The sequence below is a fragment of the Melopsittacus undulatus genome, chromosome 1 (genome assembly GCF_012275295.1).
Source record: "Melopsittacus undulatus isolate bMelUnd1 chromosome 1, bMelUnd1.mat.Z, whole genome shotgun sequence".
Taxonomy (NCBI): Eukaryota; Metazoa; Chordata; class Aves; order Psittaciformes; family Psittaculidae; genus Melopsittacus; species Melopsittacus undulatus.
The window spans coordinates 103,453,146-103,467,288 of NC_047527.1; positions in this window are offsets into that span (position 1 = coordinate 103,453,146).

Consider the following 14,143-nt stretch of genomic DNA (forward strand, 5'->3'; position numbering starts at 1 on the left):
AGACACAGCCACATGTGATCTCACATGACACTGAAATCCAGCAGGTCACCCTTCAGGCAGTAGCACTAATGGAAATATGCCAGTTGTCTCTTTTCCCTATACCATTATGTGCCTTACTCATGCTCTCATGGAATAAAGTGCTTTTAAAGCAAGGAGCAAACTGGTCTACCCCAAGCAGTTAACCTTGTTCTTGCAACCCACTTTATTTTGTTGTCTGGGATTTGAATGCTGGTGCAGCTTCATCCCCTTCAACTTCACATCTAAGTTTGCATGGGAAGTATTGCTATCACAACATTCATTCTTTAAAATCATACTCCCAAATGTTGCTTCTCCTTAGCTGGCTGGGAGGATTTCCTCTCCCTTTCGGGTGCATGCGTCTCTCGAAGACTGTGGGAAGAGATTATCTTCCTTTTGAGGAGTGGGGCTGTTTAGCAGAAGAGCACAGGAATGGTATTAAGCATGCTTTTCAGGACATGACTGTTTTACTACTAACAGCATAATGATTTATATTATTCTACTGGAAGCTTTGAGCTTTCATTTATTTTATTTCATTGCTTTTGGCTTTGCAAATAGTAAAAAGCAGGGAGAAAAAGAATCCCCAAATCTTTGCTATGGGACACTCAGGCATATCAATTTATATGGGGGAGTTGTGGAGTCCCGAGTTATGGGAGGAAGGAGTTGGAGCCCAGGGGCAGCCCTAGCATCACATTTTGCAATGTGTTATTTCAGTCTCTCTGGAGGCCAGCAATTGCACACGTCAGAAGAACTTTAAGGTAACCAATGCAGAGGGTAACGGCTGCATAAGGAGACCAACTGACAGAACACATTGAACTAATTTTCTTCCAACCTCCCCCAAATTTTTCTGTAAAAGCCTTTCCCTTCAGTCTGAGCAGAAGCATGAGAAACTTGCCTGAGGTTTTCTGAGCAATAGTGGTCAGTTACAGAAACCTTCCTCTCCTTTGTGGCTCTCTCATCTACCTCAGCCCAATAGTAATTGAAGTTTCTCTTGCACCCACTGTGCTAGTCGCTAATGGGAAAATGCAAATAGACATCCTCACTCTGCAGGGATCATATTCTGAAGAGATAAGAGCAGGGAGTATCATCCTCCTGTTAGTGCAGTGATGGTAAGCAACGGAGACTTTTAAAAAGCTATTTTCCAAAACTTTCAGCCAGCTTTGTAGCTTGTGCAGGAAAGAGGGCATTTACTCTTCTCAAACAAGGTTTTAAAGAAACTGGTTTTGTCAGCACTGATCTTGGTTGTTTACTGTGAGACACCACTGAAGTAGGGCTTGTTTTTCAGTAGTTTCTCTTCTAATACTCAAACCTAACTTAACCTGGCTCACTTTTCTGAATATCTTACGAGCTCCCACACAGTCTATAATGGGATTTTCCCCATAGCTCCCTGCAGAAAGCTCCTCTGCAGTGATTTGGAGGAGCGAAGGAAGCGGGAGTTGAAGAAGAGCGGAAAAGGAAGCTATTTTGAGCACAAAGCCTCTAGGCAGATGTAGCTTGTGGAACTAACACATTCAGCCCAAGTTATTGGAGCAAATCAATACTAATTATTTTAAGGCTGAGGCCTTATACCAGGGCTTCTCAGAGTACTCATGATGATCTTTTATTGCTTCTCTTTGTAAATTTGCAGTGTGAGCCGTTATTGCAGTGTGCACAGCAAGGATGCTGTAAGGCAAGGGAAGGTCCCACTTAGTCCCACCATGTTCTCACACACTCTTGTACAATCCCTTGGTCTGTGGCAGGGCATGAAAACACTGGTGGAGGTTGGATTTCATGCTCTGAGTGAGTCCTTTGTGAAGTTAGAGGAACCTAAAAGCTCCCCTTCTTCCAGAACAGGACCATGTTTAGGCTCTTTGCTTTAGGAGACAAGAAGAGGATCTCATGGATCTTGAAGCAGCTTCAGCTACAAATGAGGAGCTAAAGGAGCTTGACATTCACAAACTGCATGCTCCTAAATCAATGCAGCTGAGAGCACCCTTCACCTTCTTCACACTGCTCCAGCAAGGAACATGCTCCAACCTCCTCATGAAAGAGATGTTCCCCTGCCAAATTTATTTACAGAAAGCAGCTTATGTAGTTATCAACCATAACTCAATAGGCTGGGATCCTATCCAGGGTCCAAACTCTCCCTCTAACCAACACAGCTGTTTACTGTGTCTCCACTGATATTTAAGATGAATTTCAAGCTCATATCTGGCAACCAGCTACTTAAAACTCAACCCAGTGGCTGCCCAGACCAAACCTGAAAGCTGTGCTGTGATGTAGGCTGATGTTTTCACATCTCAGTACTGCCCATGACAGCCTATATGGGGTAACCCATGCACAGCAGAATCATACCACTCATCCTAACATGTTTTTTATACCTCCCAGAGCTTCTACATTCCTTCTGCTGATCTCTAAGCAAGAGAAGCTCAGAAGCACAAGTGCTCTGCAGACCCATTCATGTGAGGGTCCTGGTTTATATGAAAAGAAACAATGCAGCTGCATCACAGCACCATGCTTAGGAAATCATGAATGCAGCATAGCTGGCTTTGATGCATGACATAGGTCTGGGAAGGGCAAGGGTAACCAGAAGGTCAACCATAAAAATCAGTACAGCAATATTCACTACCATTTAGTTTCTCCATTTTATGGGAGGGGTTAAAATGTTTTTCTCTTACAAAGGCTGTTCCTAGCATTGATTTTATTTTTCTTGACTCAGTGGCTGAACCAGGAAATATAAAGATTATTTCATTTTACCCAAGATGAAATATCTGTTTCATTCTGGGAGGTTTTTTATACTTTTTTTTTTAAAAAAGAACAAATCATCAGTTACATTTCCAAGCAAAACGGTGATTTGAGATGTAAAGTTTTGGTTCTGCAAACAGCAAGGTGCAAGACTATAACATTTAAAAACAAACATTTTTCTTTCATTCTTTGGGGGTGAAAAACCTTGAAAATGTGGCATGATTTTGCCAAGTTTCGGGTTAACTGAAAATGGCTTGTTTATGGCAAGTGAACTACTGTCTGAGAACTTGCTTCATGTAGCTCCATTCTCCACTAACCTCTTTTTGTCTTTTTTAGAGTTGAAATTCTTCAGGGAAGAGACTGACTTTCCTTTTGCACAGGGGAGAGCACTTTGAAGATAAAAATTGTTAGAGCAGTGCTAAGTATTGTGTAGCCTCGGAAGAATGTGTTATCAGCTTACAAAGCCACTTTGAAAAGTAGCATACACTCAAAGGCACTGACATCTGTCTGTAAAAAGGGGAAAAAAGAAGTGTAGGTGGGATTTACTGTCTGCTATATAACTTTTTCCTAGACCTTGACTGTATGGAACATACTGCAAGCAAGAGTTTTTCACAGTAACAACTGCTCTCAATGAAACTTGTTTTTAAGGATTCTGTAGCAGCGCAGGGATGCCAAAGATTCTGCATTCAGAACAAAAAAACCCTCCTTAGGTCACAGCAAATCAGCCCAGCCTGCACAAAGACATGATTTGGCAGGTCAATTTTATTAACCAACAGCTAATTTTCAGGTGAGACCACCTCTTCTTAGGAGTTATATTCTAAGAGGCTTTTCTTGTTTTGATTTGTTTTGTTTTGTTTTCCCAGTGAGTATCACTGCAGCAAACTGAGTCATCAGCACAAACAGAGCTTCAGAGCTGGGTATAGACTGTGTGAGACCCAACTGTTCTGTATCATCTTTGTAAGGGAAAATAACTCGTGGCTTCTCCCTTCCTGGTTAGACTGGCTTTCTAAAAGGCTACAGGGAACTCCAGGGATGCCTGGTGTTTCTTCAGGCACGGTTATCATTTTGCTAGTGTGAGACAGGCACTATGGAAGAACTGGAAATATCTATCCATCTTTTGGAGGAGTTGCCCTGCCTTCACCCCCTCTACCATTGTTGACCATGTATGTCACAGGCAGTTTCAGACCCGTATACCCAGATTGCTCCACTTCTAGTCCAGTCAGCTCTGGTTTTCAAATTGTAGAAAATAATCTTGCCTGTGCTTTCAAAGCAGGAAAAGAAACCCCAACAATACAAAAAAAACAGCTTTGAGAAGAGTGAGACAAGTAATCAATGCAGATGGGCTGTGTCCATAGGCATACACACCAGTGATGCTGTTCATCTGTCAGTCTTTGTGACACAGGCACTGAGTCTTCTCTTTGAAGAGACTGAGCAGATGGGGACTCTTCTGGAGGGCTAAATAACTTTTTTAAGTCCTACAGATGCTTAAGCGCTTATAGGACTTAAGAGTCCTATAAGTGGGTTATGCCAAGAGATCAGGGACCTGGCTGTACATGGATCCAGTCAATGATTTCATAACTTGCCATGGTGCTATATGGTGCAAGAGGGGCTGTCTGAAGCACCTAGCTCTGCTCCCAAGGCCAGAGGCAGCCCTCTGAGCTGGTGACTTGCTCCACCATGTAGTACAATCTGGCTTGGCCAAAACAAATAATGAGTCTGCAGAGCAGTGTTATAGGCCAGGCTGGACATGGCCTCTAGCAACTTGCTCTAGTGGGATCATCTACCTCCCATGTCAGGGATTTGGTATTAGATGATCTTAGGGTCCTTTCCAACACAAACCATTCTATGATTAGAACCAGCTCAGATCTGATGCCTGGATGTAAACATTCCCTCCTTTCCCCTAACATCCAGGGCTCTGATTCTGCAAATTCATCTTCCTAAACTGCTTGGGAGCCTGTGGCAGTCTGACCTTGCAGATCAGCCATGCAACTAGGAGCCATGGGACAGCAAAATGGAAATCTTCCAGGGATTCCCTTGTTTCCCTACTCCTCTGAACCACTATCCTGCTTCTCATGTGGATTCATGAGGTCCAGCTTCTTCCTGTATCCTTGAGCCACTTACATGCATTTGCCAAAGGGCTATTTGCACTAATTAAACTGGAGGCCCCTTACACAGATGTTGCAGATGGCATCTACTTGTAATTATTCTTCCCCTGCCCCTGAGGTAACCTGGCCTCTTAGCTGAGGTATATGAATATCCCATGAATATCCCCTACATACATGTTTTCACTCCTCCTCTTTCTTATTCAAGGATCAAACATACCTGTAGAAACCTTTTCTCTTTGTTACAGCACTAAATAGAGAGGGCCCCAGTATGCTGGAGTCACCCTAAAGATGGCCTCCTTTAGCAGATCTCTAAAATTAGCTATGGACAGGCTGTAAATCTGTGCTGAGACTTTATTGCAGGTGAGAACATGGAGAACATCACCTTAAAAGCAGTAGTAGGCCAGCTCTGAGTTCTCTGTCTTGATTACACTGGGGCAGCGTGCACCAGCCACTGCTCCTCTACTGTGGTGTGCTGATCGTGGTACCTCTGTGGCTGTGGAGGTCTTTCTTTGAGTGTGGAGGACAAGGGTTTGCAAGGAAGGAACGTGAGTCAGAGCCTCCTCTGCTACAACACTGTGCAGCCTGTGGCTCATAGTGACCCCAGCTGATTCCCCACCACTGAGAAGCCCATAAATAACAGTAAAAATTCATCCACATACAGGAACATAAGGAAATTAGCTGTGAAATAAGGGCAAACACCTCGAGCCATAAGCTCTCAGCTAGATTATAAACAGCAGCCAAACAGTTATTACTGTTGTTATCATTAAAGTTTCAAGGCTTCCATTAAAAGCAAACCCATGTCCTGGGGCAAGAGAGGAGCTGAACTTGAGCCTATGAAAGAGCTCACTCAGGTGATTTGTTTTCTGAGGACAACCTCATTAGTAAATTTTGGGTTCAGAAGAAAAGACTGAGCATTTCTCCACCTGGTATGTCCTACCCTCCAGGACCTGGTATTTGTTTTCTGTACCTGCAGCAGTATATTTGTCTAATCCCGGCTCACCTTTAACTCATGACTTGCCACAGACAAGAGGAACCTTTGCAGCCTCTCAGAGTCATTCCTTTCTCACCTTTGCTCAGCAGGAGCTTTCAGAGCCATCACAGTGTCCGTTTCATTACATTAGGTTTTCAGAGTATCACTGCCTGCAGATGACAGTTGAACTGCCAGCAGCTCTTTTAGTCAGTTCTGAACTTAATGCTTTTTGTTCTTCTTCCCAATAATACACAATTTTCATGGGGTTCTTTCCAACTGAAGACCTCAAGGCAGCTTACAGAAGAGTCAGTAGCAGTACATCATTTCACCAGTGGAAAACTGCTGCACAGAGAAGGTGGAAACCCCATCTCACATCAGCTAATGTAGGCAGCTGTGGGCCATACTATTGCCTGTTGGTTTGAGCCACCCATATTGCTACCTCACAAGGTGAACATATGTTCAAGGTTACTATAGGATGTCCCCATGCCGCAGAAGACATTTTCAGGATGTCTTAAATGTTCTTTGGGGTATATAGGCACAGATTAGGTTTCTTTCTGTTTGTTCAGATCCTATTGCTGCACCACACTGACTCCATGTGGTGCTGGCAGAGGGAAAACTATCCAAGAGAAGGAAGGATCACTGTGATGGACAGGGTTCAGGGGAAAAAGACCAGTGAGCAGCAATGTTCACATCAGACTCATTTCCTTTACCCAGAGCACATGTGCACAGCACTTTGTGAACATTTCCAACTACATGTATTTGTATACTGTTAAATGGGGGGAGAAAAAAAATCACAGTTTTTTTTACTTCCTAATGGGAGGTAAGCTGGGAGTTGTGACACTGAAAACTGGCTTGAAGGGCTATTTCTAGCTTGTTTATGCAAACATAGCCTGCACGTTCTCATCACAAATAACTTTTGAACCCTGTGGTCACTTCCCACCAAGTACAAAAAAAAGATGAAGCATTCCCAAAGCTTAACAGTTCTTCCAAGTTTCATTAAAATAGGCAGCTAGGTAAATGAGACCCCCAAGCAAAAGGAAGTATCAAGACCCCCAGCCAATATTAGACATGAAGAAGCTAAATAGAGACGTGCACGCATACAAACACATACAGCTTTCAGTGCCCCAGCTGATGGAAAATCCTGACTTTGTCCCTGTGCCAGAGAAACCAAATATCAGACTCCAACCCTGGTAATGAGGCTGCTTTGATCCTGCCGCAGGCTGAATCCCTGATCTCTTGTGGAATTTGCCCTCCTAAGGTTGGAACAATGAATGTCAGATGAATGAAAGGAGGCAGGAAGGCAGCAGGCATCTCCCATCATTCTGCTCAAGTCCTCCCCTCTGTGGTTCACCTTGTCATTTGCTTGCCATGCCCATACTGCAAACACTGCTTGACTTAACCCAGTGACTCCTCTGTGTGGACTAAAGCAGATAGCATGGTGGGAAGCCCTGAAAGGACTGAGCCTTCCTGCAGTGACACCTCTAGACACGCTAACAGCACCCCTTGGAGATGCTAATAAAACATATCCTTCTAAGGGGGGTAATCCCAAGGGCTGCAGCGTTGCTAGGGCAAAAAAGTTCATTGCTCAGTTCAAAAGAAAAATCAGCTTTTCTCCCACAAGCTGAGGAGAAAGTGTGTTACACCAAGAGGAGCTCCTCATGGGTCAAAGTTCCCCTGTGCTTGCCTCTGAGCATCCTGTGCCCCAAAGCATCAGGGGGTAGAAATGAGCCAGCATGTACCCAGAAACAAAAACACTTCTAAACCTGCCACACATTTACTTAGATGAGAGGAAGTGCTAAGTCCTCTTTTTCCCTTTATTTTCACTTCTATATGCTCCCATGGACCTATCCCCATTTCGCATTGGAATTGAGTCCATACCCAACCTGAGTTGCTAAAGGAGGCAAAGTCCTGGAGTGCCTTCCTATAGCCCCTTCCTGTCTCCACATTGGGAGCTCAAAATATGGCCATACTTCCTTTGCCTGTAAAACACCAGAAATCTGCAAAGCACTGAACATGTAACGAAACAGACCTGCTCTTAGCATGGTGCTTTGTAGAAGCCCTGAGAAGCCTGCTTGGTACTGGCCCACTGTGCTTGGTGCTGTGGAAACCCACAGTCAGTGACAGCTTCTGCTGTGAAGAGCTGCAGCAGAGGTTTACATGATGCCATCCCCTCCTCTCTGCAGGCCACCATCTATCCAGCTGGTGGGCACCACTGCTCCCAGATTACAATTCTTAATTTAGAGAGTCTCTTCTGACATTTTGACTACTACGGCCTGATGCTCACAAGCTGTGCTCAGAGAGGGTGAAATTCAGCTCCTCCAATCGCACCCAGTTTCTCTCTCACACTTTCTTTTCTCCCCTTCCTGATTCATTTAAAATCAACTATGAAAAATGTCACTGGTTTCCAGGAAAAGCTTGGGTCTGACCAAGGCAAAAGTCAACCCTTCAATTTCAAACAGTTGAAGGGGAGACAATTCAGTGAAGCGGCTCAGCTAATGCACAAACAGTTTGTAATTACAGGAGCAAGTTGGGAAAACAGGACCTACCTAGGGAATACTCTTATTAAATAAAGCAGAATTCTGTCACCTTCTTAATTATGAAATATTGATGAAACTGTAACCAGTCCCTCTGAGGTTTTAGCCTTTGCCCTCTCTTTGCCTGTGTGTGTGTCCACACAAAGACAAAGGAAAAATAAACCCGCCTGCAAAGCCTACCCATGGAGCTGCAGAATACTAACCATGCTGCTCTGTACCAGCAGATTTTTGCTGAGCTTGCATGGGTATATGGATTGGAGAAATAAAAATTCTTCACTCTGAACAACAAGAAACTTCTATAAGACTGCATCAGTAATGGAGGGGTGATTCAATACAGGTGAGAAAGGATATATTAAAAGGAGGACTGTCCTATGAATCAGCAGAAGGAGGGCCAGGTGTTGATGCTCTTACTAACCTTGTGTCCTTCTACATGTTCTGGAGGCAGTAGAAGGCTACTGAACTCAAGATATCCTGGACTGTCAGATCTTCCCCTGGCTTTATGAAGCTATGCTTGTAGCACTGGTGGTTTTTCCTGGGATAAACAACAGCTGACAACAGAAAAAACAAGCACCATGATCTGCGTTCTCCTTTGGGAAATTTAGAGGTCCCAGAGAAAGCAGCTTCCAAGACACTGCAGGCTATGAACTCAAGCTGGATGTACTCAATATTCATCAATATCCACATCTGTGGACAGTTGGAGCTGGGATGAGAGCTCCACAGGTCCTTCATCTCAGGTGGTGCTAGGATGGTACACCGTGAAGCTTCACATCATCTTTGAGGTGTCAAAAACATGCTGGAGAAGCAAGTTAGCTTCTGGCAGCTGTCTGTCAGCAGAGTAGGCAGTACCATACCCCTTGCACAGTAGCTCATGTCTTGGCACTGCTAGATTCAGCCATCAGCTTGCTGGGAGACCTCAGCAACAGGAGCCCAGAAAAGCCCTAGGAAGGGAAGAGCCAGGGACTATGAATAATGTGGGTGAAAACAAGAAGTTTAAGGAAGAAAAATCACAGGCAAATTTTCATCCCTTCACACTTCCTTATGCAGTAGGAAGGGAGAGAAACTCTTTTCAAACCAAAATAACCATACTCTGCTCCAGTGTGGTGAATCAGCGCCACGGTCATACCTGAGTCAAATAAAAATGGCGTATTTCCAGGAGAGAGACATTGGGACCACAAGAAAAAACTGGGAGACTAGTTGTCCTGGTTTGAGCAGGGTTAGGGTTAGGGTTAGGAAGTGCTAGTGCTTCACCACTAACTAATCCTTGAAAGCACATTTCTCTGAGCTTGTATTTTTAGACCTTCTGCAAGGGGGGAAAGAAAAATAGGTGGGAAAAAACTGACCACAGGGATTGGCCAGGAACAGCAACTGATCCACAGGGATTGGCCAAGAATATCAGTCACTACGTGAGGCGACTTATCAGGGTTTTTCCTGACAAGAAAATATCATAGTTGGAAGGAACTGGAAAAAGGGACTGGGGCCAGGCTGGCTGGAAAGCAGAGGAAGGAAGGATCAAAGTATTAGAGGAGGAAGGAGGACAAAGACAGGGAGGCTGCAATAGCTTAGAGAGGGTGAGATGCATCAAGCAGCAGGGGAGCCTCCTCTCTTCCCACTGCGGTAATGGGGCCTTTGTTCTGCTCCTTTCATGTTCACGCACATCCCGGTCCATAAGGGCAGCCGACAGGAGCTGAATCAATCACTCGCTGGTCCCAGCGGAGGGCAGGCCATGATTGATTTGCTCTCCCTGATGGCTGGCTCTGAAAGGACACGCTCTCATTACAGTTAGTTTCTGCATCCCAGTTCTTTACTCCAGGTCTAAATGCTGCAAAACCTCCTTGCCTCCGGCATGGGCTGTTTTGGTACCACAGTTTCCTTTCAACTGCCTGAGAAAGCTGTGAAAAGAATAAATAAATCTACATTAAAAAAAAAAAAACAACACAAAAACAACAAAACACATCCCCCAACTTTAAAACTTGTGCTGAAATATAAAGCTGAGGCAGTGGCCACGGATGTGCTCGTCTGCTACAAATTCCAGTCATGCTTGTCACAGTCCCACAGCCTCTAATTGTCAGGCACAGCCCTTTGTGTTCCTAATCACCCCTGAAAAGGTCTTACTTCCTGCGATATGGTGGGCACCCTGGGGTGGTGCATTTGGAATTGGAGGGGTAAGGCAGCCCTGCCCCTACTCATACGTGCTGCAAGCTGTTGTCTGCTCCAGGGAAGCTTGGAGGATGGTGAAGACAGAGACAGGCTCTGATCACCCGGGTGAGATGGAGATACTCCGCACAAGGATTAAAGCTTGGAGGTGGAGGAAGATACTTGTTAAGAAAGAGGACAGTGGCACCCAGCAGCAGCCGTGGTCTTCAGTTAGCTCAGTGGCATCAAGAGGTAAAGGCAGTCACAGAATACTAAAATGATCTGGGTTGGAAGGGACCTTAAAGCTCATCCAGATCCAACTGCTCTGTCATTGGCAGGGACACCTTCCACTACACCAGGTTGCTCAAAGCCCCATCCAACCTGGCCTTGAACACTGCCAGGGATGGGGCAGCCACAGCTTCTCTGAGCAACCTGTGCCAGCGCCTCAGCACCCTCACAGGGAAGAACTTCTTCCTTATATCTAATAGGTATCCACTCCCTTTCAGCTCTTCTGGCTGAGATTATATCATACTTTCTGCAATGCACAGTGCTGCAAGATAAGTCAAGTACACATCTATGGTGAAGAACCATTCACTTCAAGAAGTTTCCCCTCCAGTATACCTTAAGCATCCCACCAATTTCAACCATGGGTGGAAGCAATATTATTAGCTACAAAAGTGTAGCAATAAACAGTTCATCTGCAGGCTTTAATTATTCACCATTTAAAATCCTTCCCACCTACATGTTCATACACCCTTCAGCTATTCTTACTTTAAAGCAAATCATCCACACCACTTCTATGTTCTTATTTAGGTTGGAAAAGACCATTAAGATCATTGAGCCATGAATGAAGCTGCCCTCCAACTCATTGCCTTGCTCACTGAAACACACCTGGTGAGATGCAACTCAGCTGAGTACAATGGGCTGAAGGCTGTAGAGAAATGTGGCAATTCACACGCAAACAAACTTGCTTCAAAAAAGTTATCCATGACCTGAAGTCTTTGGCATGGTTTGCCTGGGGGAGAGAAAAAGTCTGAGAGAGAGGAGGCTTGCAGGATCAGCTAGTCTGACAAAGGTGCATGGTCAGGAAAAACCTAGGTGCCTGCATACCTAAGAACAGCAAAATAAGGTAACTGTAGTGAGCTTACAGCATGTTAGAACCATCAGAATCTTATTTAGACCCAGGTTCTTCTAGTGATATCCAGGTCAGCATGTCCAACTATCCTGCTCTCTTTTTTGTCTGAGGAGTGGGTATCATACCAGGTCTGTGCCAGTGTGATCTAGGTTTGCTGTCCGGGGCAGAGCACTCCCCCTTTTCAGTGCACAACGGGTTAAATAAGGGTTAGCACAGCCCAGGCAGTTTGCAGTTTAGCTGCTAATTTGGGAATGTCTGAACTTCACCTCCAATTTTTGATATTTTGCTATGCCTTTTCATTAGCTGTATTTTCTTTCTGGAAACTACCACATATCTGTATCACTACATCTTTACAACAAAGCCCAAAGGGTTTTACACTCTCCAGTGAGGGTTCATAACTATTCCCAGCTCTCTTTACTAGGAATAGCTGCTTCTGCTGGCTGCATACACTGCTCATGTAGGCAATATATTTTCCAGATTCTTTCCACCTTCCACTCCTTTTTACTAGAGATGTGCTCCAACATGAGAACAGATTAAGCTGAAGCAGAGGAAACATTGGAGCCAGGTTGGCTCAATAGTTTTATACCAGAAATTTCTTTTGAAATCAGCACAGAGCTCTGCACAGACAGCAGAATAGCTCTTGGGTTTGTTTAACTTCAGCCTTGCTTTTAATAGCAGCATCCAGTACATGCCATAATTCTCAAGAATTCCTCCTTTCACCAAAAAAGTATAATAACAATCAGGGTATGATTCAATTTCATCTTCTACTCTATGACACGGTGCCGCAAGGTTATCCCCAAGGGATGGGTATCCCTAAGCTAAGGGTGACTTGGAGACAGAGCAGGACACAAGCTACAACGTACCTACACCACCCTATTCTAAACACAACTCTGAAAGCACTGCTTCCAGGCACAGATTTTCAACTGCCATAACCAGTCCTTTCCATCTTCTTTGTCTCCCTATTTAGTCCTGCCTACAGCAGAGCTCCCCATGTTTGCACCAGTTCAGAACTGGGCTTTTTCATCCTAGCTCTGCTGGGATTTATGCTAGCCCAGTTACCAAAAATAACACCTGGGAATAGGTCCTGTTGCACCAAGCTCTGCACAAACATGAAATAAGAGACAGTATCTGCCTGAAGGAACTCACAGGCTCTATAAACGAAATGGCAAATGACACAGCAGTGAAAGGAAGATGTCTGATTGAATATGGCATAGTGTTGCAGGCTGGGTGTCTAAGTGCCACACACTGATTATGCTGTTATAGCAGCACTTAGACTTGTATTTCCACCCTAATGTACTAAACCCTTCTGAGGTTAAGCTCACTGAATTTGAGAATACAACCTCAAAAAGCGCCATTTTCAAACCCTCCATTCCAAAGGGAAGCCAATGACAGCATGATGACATTACTCTGAATTCACCTCTGGGCAAACTAGGTTTAGTCACTGCTGTGAAACTGTTGCCTTCTTTCCTACCTTTCCTGCCTGCTACCCATTTGACACTTTTCACTGTGACAGTCATCAGCCTGTGTAGAATATAATCAAAAGGCTGCTTCTGGCTTCAAGCCATTCCAGAGAGAAATTTTCACAGCACCCCACATTAAAATGCAGCCCCTGTCCTGCACCTTCCTACCATGTAACTTTCTGTTTCTTCCCTCCACTCCATGCTTTTGGGTTTAGGGGGTTGGGTTTGTTTGTGATGTTTTTTGTTCTCTTTCGTACTATCACATTATCCCATGTTGCAATTGTAAAACCACATTATAAAAGCAGCCAATATTGAACTAATTTTATCACAGGGCTAGTAATAAAGTTTAACACCAACTATAATATTGTTGTACACCAGAAATATTGCAACAGAACAGTAATATCCTGTTAAATTCATTTTCCATCCAACACCACAAGATCTGTTGAAAGATGTTAAGGGTGAAGGGTTTGCAGATTTTATTTTTTTTTTTCTTTTTTGCATTAGTTTTGTAAAGCACCATAAACGTTTAAATTTTGTAAAAAAAAAACCCCAAGATACATCACAAAATTGGCAGTAATAGTTCTGGTGACACATCTAATGTTTTCATTGTCTGAAAAGTAATTTATGGCCAGTAGCTACCCTGCAAGGTAATATATATCGTTAGAACTAGTTCACAGAAACAAAGAGGCAGTTTTAACATGGCCCCCATTACTGCAGTATTTTGTCCCCTCATAATGCTTTATATATTTATTCTCAGACACCCCAAGGGAATTAGATACAATTATCCTTTTCTCTTTTTTTGATCAGAGAAATGGGTAAAATGTTAAGCAGCTAGCCCCAGGTGACACAAAAAGTTTTATGATACTTCATGTATCTGCATCAGCATCCCCAGGGCAGCAGCTGGGCTATCTGCTCCTCCCATGGGATGAGGACGTGGATGGCTAAATGCTTTTTCTTGCAATCATTCCTGTCTGAGAATGCTGGCCAGTTTCTACTGCATCCGAGAAAGGTCTCATCCACCTATAGGAACACACAGGATTAATTAAATGCATTGTTTTAAACCAATT